At 34.7% G+C, this 7,226-nt stretch overlaps 1 long non-coding RNA gene across 1 annotated transcript; it reads left to right on the forward strand.

The window, feature by feature from the left end:
* The first annotated feature begins 5,420 nt into the window (after window positions 1-5,420).
* On the forward strand, window positions 5,421-6,598 carry LOC125267301. Its single transcript, XR_007184647.1, has 2 exons — window positions 5,421-5,477; window positions 6,063-6,598. It is a non-coding gene; the product is annotated as an uncharacterized LOC125267301 (long non-coding RNA).
* Window positions 6,599-7,226: the final 628 nt, after the last annotated feature.

Raw genomic sequence — 7,226 nt, forward strand, 5'->3', positions numbered from 1 at the left:
ATTTATGCAATTTTCACAGTAAAATGCTGTAAATTTTACAATTATTATAAGTAAAAAAAGACAAAATCAATGTATAATTTACAGTCAAAATCTGTAAACTGATGTTCCCACAATTCCCTGTGTGACACTATTGAAAGTATTTTGTTTAAATAATCATGTTTCTTAATAGTTTTTGTTATCAGTCATGCACATTAGGGTTTTATGTTACATCTTCTGTTGTTCAGTGAATGTTTATTGCATTATTTAAGTGCTGTGGGTTACCATGATGGTGTTTTGCGTTTGCGTGAATGACTCTTTGCACCTTCTTTATATTAGTATATACTTCAGCTTGTGGAAAAGCTGCTTGTGATGAACTCTGATTCTTCATGTGGCTTTCTCTTTTACCATCTGCATTATTATGATGCTTGTCAGTATATGTTAAAGGTACAAAACATATTTTTGTAGTAATGTGCATTGTTGACTTTATTGGTTTACATTCAAATTTTCTTAAATTACAGATTTATACTGTAAAATTTACAGTTTGTTCTGTAAATGTTTACACAGTTTTTCTGGCAACCACAGCTGCCAAAATTATTTTGTAAAAACTACAGAATTTTGCACATTTAAAAAGCCTAAATTGGATATCCCAATTGTACTGCTGTAAGAAACCAAATCTAATCGATTCCTTTGAATGTGAATGGACAAAGACACTTGATTATGATCATTTTCGTGTATAACCAGAAGCCCTGTCATCTCAGACTAACACTGCAGAAAGGTAAGTACAAACATTTTCTCAAAGTTTGTAGTTAAAAATGTCTAAATGTTAATTAATATAATGTTTATACTGTCATTATACTTGGTAGAAAATGGTAAATGTCATTTTATTGTGTTTGTCATAGTTGTTTATAGGTTTTGTTATTTGCCGTTTTGCAATTTTGATCTTGAAACTGTGCTGTTATATTTTTTTTGTTGATAATTTGGCATGCAATTTTCATACTCTACGGTTGCCCACCCCTATGAAAGCCCACCCGCCTTAAACATTTCTGGCCTCGCCCCTGGAGCCTCAAATATGAAAAAAAAAAGCCTCATAAAGTGATTCATGTGCTACATTTCTACTATATTTCATTAGGTTTGTGTCATGAACAGACTGAATTTCAGACTGTGATGAAAAGACTGAAAGTTGCTGATCATGTGTTATTCCACATCATCAAACTTTGGATGTTTTCAGAACTAATGTCGTCACATATTTCCCATTCTGTGTCTTGCTTTGGATTTTTATATTGTAGTTCTAGTTCATTAGTTTCCTATTTGCTGTCCATAGTCTTGCTGTCTGTTTATGGGCTGCGTCCGAATGCTTAGGCAGCTGACTTGTTGCCTCGCTGTCCTATCAGGCGATGGCTTAGCAGGCAGTGTTTGCGCATGAATGTACCTCATGATTTCAGACAGACTTCTGAGGCAGCATGAAGTTTTGATGATCTACAACAAAATAGAGAGAGCTAGTGTGTCAACTAAGCAAATATTCAGTCACTACAATAGTAATTTCTTGATAGAAATGACATCAAAAATGGAAAAAAGTTGGTCAAAAACATACATTTACACACAAGCTGACCACCAATCACAACTTTCAGACACCATTTTAAATTTTAGCTCAATTAACGAAAGCACTGTTTTTTTTGTTTTGTTTTTTTTTGTAGCTCAATTAATGAACAGACAGAATTGTGGGATATCATAGGTAACATAGAATATATCCTGTGGAGGCAGTATTTATCAGCTTTTGGACACGGACATAGTTTTTTTTTTTGTTGATCAGTTCATTGATTATGTTCATGTGTGTCTTGTTTCCGTATTATTCCTTGTATAAAAAGCCCTTGTTTTTCCTTTGTGCTTTGTTAGGTCTTGGTTGACTTCTCTTGCGATTAGTTGGGTGTTCTCTCTTCCGGTTCTTCTTTGCTTTGTGTTTTTTCTTTCTTCTGGTACTCATGTGGTTTTGTATTCCTTTATTTATTGTTGTTAAACCATTTATCTGCATTTGGATCCAGTCCCCCCTCATCCTTGAATTCACCTCCATTACAGTTGTATGTCAGTATAACATTTGAGATCTACTGTGGAGGAAAAGATTTTCAGCCAAAAGCAACATAAAATTTCATTGCGTTCCTCACACAAAGCTTATCATACGATGTAGGAAGGCTTGAAATACATCACATACCAGCCTGTAGACATACAGTATTTTAACCTTGCATCTCCTTATGATTATATGGAATGCACTTTAAGTGTCTTTTGACACAGATTTTTCTATATTATCAAATCTTTCATGTACTCCATTTTTCATAGTCAAAGGCTTATGTATTACAGCACCACATAAAAGCCCTGAGCACTGGTTATGAATCCCTCTGGTGCACATGGCCTTTTGTCTTCAAGAGGACAAACTCTCTAGAGAAATAGTTATCCATATATAAATTCTAAGAATTATTAATGTAGTATTTGTATCTTACAATGGGACCATAGATTAAAGTAGAAATATTTTTTGCAACAATTAGGGAAAAAGGTGAAATTATTTTATAGGTATTTAATTTAATATTTTATTTTTATTAAATATCCAATAAAACATTTAATTAGATAACTTACATCTATTAAAAATCTTATTTCTACTCATTGTAAATCTATGAAGCAGAGAGAACGGGCTGTTAATGGCTGTGTTTATGTGGTTTACAAAGTTTAGATATAGTAAGTGGTAATAAAGCCCTGCAGAAGGCAAGAAGGTTTCTCTCTCTCTCTCTGTTTCTCCTCAACCCGCTTGGCTCCAATACTCCTCCACCGCTCATGGGAGATGCTGACATTTAACAGCACAAGTTAGTATGTCTCCATATGTTGTGTTGTTTGTGGTTCTTGTGGTGTTCTGTGGAAGCTTCAAATAATACAGATATTAATGGATCAGAAACGAAAGGATCACATCACAAGGAATGAAAGTATACTATGAATTTAAGAACACAAAACTTCCTTCCCGGTGAGAAAAAAGACCATTAAAAAACAAATCTAACCCTAACCCTACTTCTTTTCTCATGTTCAATGTCACATGATCCTTCAGAAATCATTCTAATATGCTGATTTGCTGCTCAAGAAACATTTCTTATTATTATCAATGTTGAAAACAGTTGTGCTTGCTTAATATTTTTGTGGAAACTGATAAGATGCTTTGATGAATAGAAAGTTCAAAAGAACAAAATGTATTTGAAAACATTTGTAACATTATAAATGTCTTCACTGTTTAATAACTGTCTCAATTTAATTTGTCATTGCTGAATAAAAGTATTAATTTCTTTAAAGGGGCTCTATGTAAGATTTTTATTTTAATAAATCATAAAAATACCCTAATATGTTTGCAGATATTTAGAAAACATGCTAAGTTCACCAACTTGTTTCTCAGAAAAACAATGCCACAGCCAGATATTCTACTTTGAAAATGTGCGTTCCGTGTCGGAATGTCTGTTTTTGTTTGGGTCTCTGTGAAACCGTGTGCTGCAGTTTATCCAATAGTACTTCAACATCACATGTTGTTGTCAGTTGGCGGAAAACACCGCTTATTGCAGCCATGGAAACCAGCTAACAAACTGGGTCAGAGAATCAGGCGATAGACCCTTTTCACAATGACGTCAGTTAACTTCCGCATATCCGCAAAGCAGTGTATCAGTTGTTCCGTTTTACCTTCGCGCTGGCGACTTCTCGGGAAAATGTTTTAATAACTTTAAATGCGAACTGTTTATGTCAAGGATTTACACAGTCGGCTTCTTCTGGTAATGATATTTATTATTTCCTTTCTGTAACTGCCTTGGTTAGGGTTTCCACGAGCAGAAACTTTAGCAATGTTGTCATTGAATTGAGTTTTATCACAACGATTGTGTGTCCACACAAATCTGTAAGCCTATTTGGAATAACAAGAATATTGTCTTTTAAAACAAATCTTTATTTTTAGAAATTGGTAGGCTATGATAATGGATATTGTTCTTGTGAGATTTATTCACGAGTAATGGACACTTGAAAGCAGCACATCCACATACTCAGAAGAATTAATGGTGTGAAGATTTTAGATAATTTTACATCATACCAGTTTAAACTGAACTGGTGCAATATATTAAGACTGTATAATTTGTAAGAAGTGTATTGAAAATACAAAACAGATGTGTTCATTTAAAGTTAATCCCTTGAGAAATAATTTGATTTCGTTAATTTAATGCTGCTATAACAATAACTGTTGTAAATCCTCTGTATATTTTTGTATGCGACAGTTTTGTTCTGCAATAAAGCGATGAATGATAACGATGTTTTTTTTTTTTTTTTTTTTTTTTTACTATGGTAAAAATGACATGTACATGAGTCCGTTTTTACATTAACAGTCTTCATGTAGAAATGGTATTATATTAAATACAATTTGTATTATATGTTATATTTATAGAAATAAAAGTGGAAAAATAGACTTTGATATTTAAAAAGAATAAGCTTATGTTGATCTCATTTTACATAGGCCTGTAGGCACTGCAATAAGTAGTACATTATGCTTTGAATGAGAGGTTTTTTTACTGCACGTAAATGTTGGAAACATGCGTTTATTTCACAAATATATATAAACAGCTTCTGCAATAAAGATGGCAAAGTTTGCACGTTAGTACGGGCAGCAGAAAGTGTATGTATGGCTTCCGTACGTATTCAACTCCTCCGACTTCAAGCAGCAAATCGCGCCGATCAGTAAGTTTGTTTGAGATTTGCGGCTGCCAAATACCTCACCTTGAATTTACATGAAATTAGGCGACTACAGTCATCCTTTAACCACATTTGTGGCATATGTACAACTGTTGAGTGCACTTCATTCGAGTCGCGCTAGTATTCCACTATGCTGACGGAAGTGAGGATACACTGCATCGAGTCCTAACGGAAGCTGTGTGACGTCATGTGAAAAGGGTCTATAACGTCAGCTGCGCGTTCCCGCTCTCTTCTCTGTCACGGTGAAGTGACACACACCCGCGCGGGCGCCTCCTTTCTCTCGTCTCATTGGCTCCGGTTAAGTAGTGTTTGTATTGCGCATAAATTTTAGTCATTCCCGCAGGTTTCGCGGTCACACCAAAAGCGCGCGCACTACTGATCTATATAAGTGAAGCGAACAAGCCACGCTCAGTCTCAAACAGAGACAGAAGTCAAACAGAGTCACAAAATAAGCGCCTTCCTGCGCTTAAACTGTCAAATACATACAAAAGTATGTCAAAACCAGCGGCACAGGCAATCTTGGCGAGTATACAGATAAACACAGTCAGTTTTGAATCGTTAAATAGCTAAGAAAGTGAACCCATGTCGTGTGTAACAGTATTGGGTCCGTTGAACACCGTTCATAAACTCTTAAAGGGACAGCAGTCCAATATTCCTGCTGCTGTCTGTCATGTTAATCAAAGAACAAAAGACAAAGAAAATCACTTTCTGCTCTTGACTGAATACGTTTTATCACTTTAATGGTAAGAATTATTTGCAATAAAGACTACAGAAATTAAGGTAACCAATGCAATGTGTTATTTTACATTTGATTACTTTAATTTCTGTAGTATTTCTTACCTGAATAAAAACCCAGTTTCATAGCTCTTAGTTTCATAGCTCTCTTTATTCTGTTGCATTTATTTGAGCTGTTTATATTTTATTACTGACTTGTTTTTTTTATGAAAATAAAACTCTGCATTGAAGAAAAGTAGATTTTTGTTTGTATATATTGTCATTTATAGTTCTATTAGTTTTATGATCTCTTTATGAACTTTTTGAAGCGTCAAAGTGGTAGTTGCATAGCTGTCAATAGAGAGTACAGAACTGGCTCCGATTTTATTAAAAATATCTTCTTTTGTGTTCCGAAGATGAAGAAAAGTCTTATGGATTTGGAATTGCATGAGAGTGTAAATGATGACAGAATATGAATTTTAGTGTGAATGCTTATTTTAGAATATTTAACACAAAGCAAGTATAAACAAAAAATAAAAATAAACAAACAATGATTTGCAATATGCACAGTGTTCACAAAAGTCTCTTATATCCTCTCTGTTGATGTTTTGCAGATTTGCTCAGAAGAGAAACGAAGCATATGACAGCAAGAGAGAAATCTCTCCCTACAATGCATTGCCTGGAACTATCTACACTAACAATGACACAGCATCTATTGACTTTTTTTTATCTCAAGGCCAGAGAGTTCTGACATATGTCTGCAATTTTGTTTTCGTAAGTAATTTTCCAACCAGTGTTGCCCAGAGGTCTGCAAGGTGACCTCGTTTTCTGAAGAGAAAAATTATCCACATCTGAGGCGGCGTGCTTTGCCTTTCCTCCACTTGATGTGGTGCTGTAGTCCTGGAACATGGCTGTTGTAAATTTGTATTTTCTTGTGATGTTTCCACTCATGCTTCTTTGCTGTTGGCCTTCTGCAGATGTCCTCAAAAAAAAAAAAAAAAAAGCCATTGAGCAAAGCTTTCCTTTTATGCAAAACCATGCAATCAAGGTCTATCTCTATTGATACCGCAAAAAAATGAAGTGCATCCGGCGAACATGAGCGAAAGGTTCACATGCGCTGTGATTGAGAATAAAATGCTTGTTGTGGTTTTCCAGTGTCAGTGGGTCAGATTATTTAAATATCTGAAATGAATGTGAAAGAAGAGCTGGAGTCGTGTTTCATTCCCATTGAATGAAACAAGAGAAATATAAAAATCAATTAAATAAATGAAATCCCAAAAGTATGTTGTGAAGGAACAGGCAGTGGTTTAGTCCTTTGGGAGATCATTATGGGCTCGAACAAAGGAACCAGGGCAAAGGTTCCCTGCAGACTACTAAAAGCTCTAGGGGGAAAAATACAACTTATAATAATAGCTAATAGTACTAAAAAAAAAACAGTGGGATTTCTGAACATCACAGCATCTGCCAATCATTAATACAGACAGTGAGATGAAGCAAACTATTTCTAAGGATTAGGATAATGTTTTTTTTTTTTTTTTTTTTTCTTTCCAAGAAGTGGATTTCTAGTACTGGGAAATTCATTATCTTCTTTTGCTAATTTTTATAAAGCCCTAGGATGAGCTCTCTCAGCACTTTTGTACATGGCATGTGTCTTTTAAATGGTGAAGCATGTTTCATTCAAAATTGATCAGGATTCACATACCACTGAAAGTTCTGAGATCTTTAAAGGGTGCAGCTGGGTCAAAAACAGGGTATAAAGTTGGCTGGTTAGCATGAAC

The sequence above is a fragment of the Megalobrama amblycephala genome, linkage group LG4 (assembly GCF_018812025.1).
Source record: "Megalobrama amblycephala isolate DHTTF-2021 linkage group LG4, ASM1881202v1, whole genome shotgun sequence".
Taxonomy (NCBI): Eukaryota; Metazoa; Chordata; class Actinopteri; order Cypriniformes; family Xenocyprididae; genus Megalobrama; species Megalobrama amblycephala.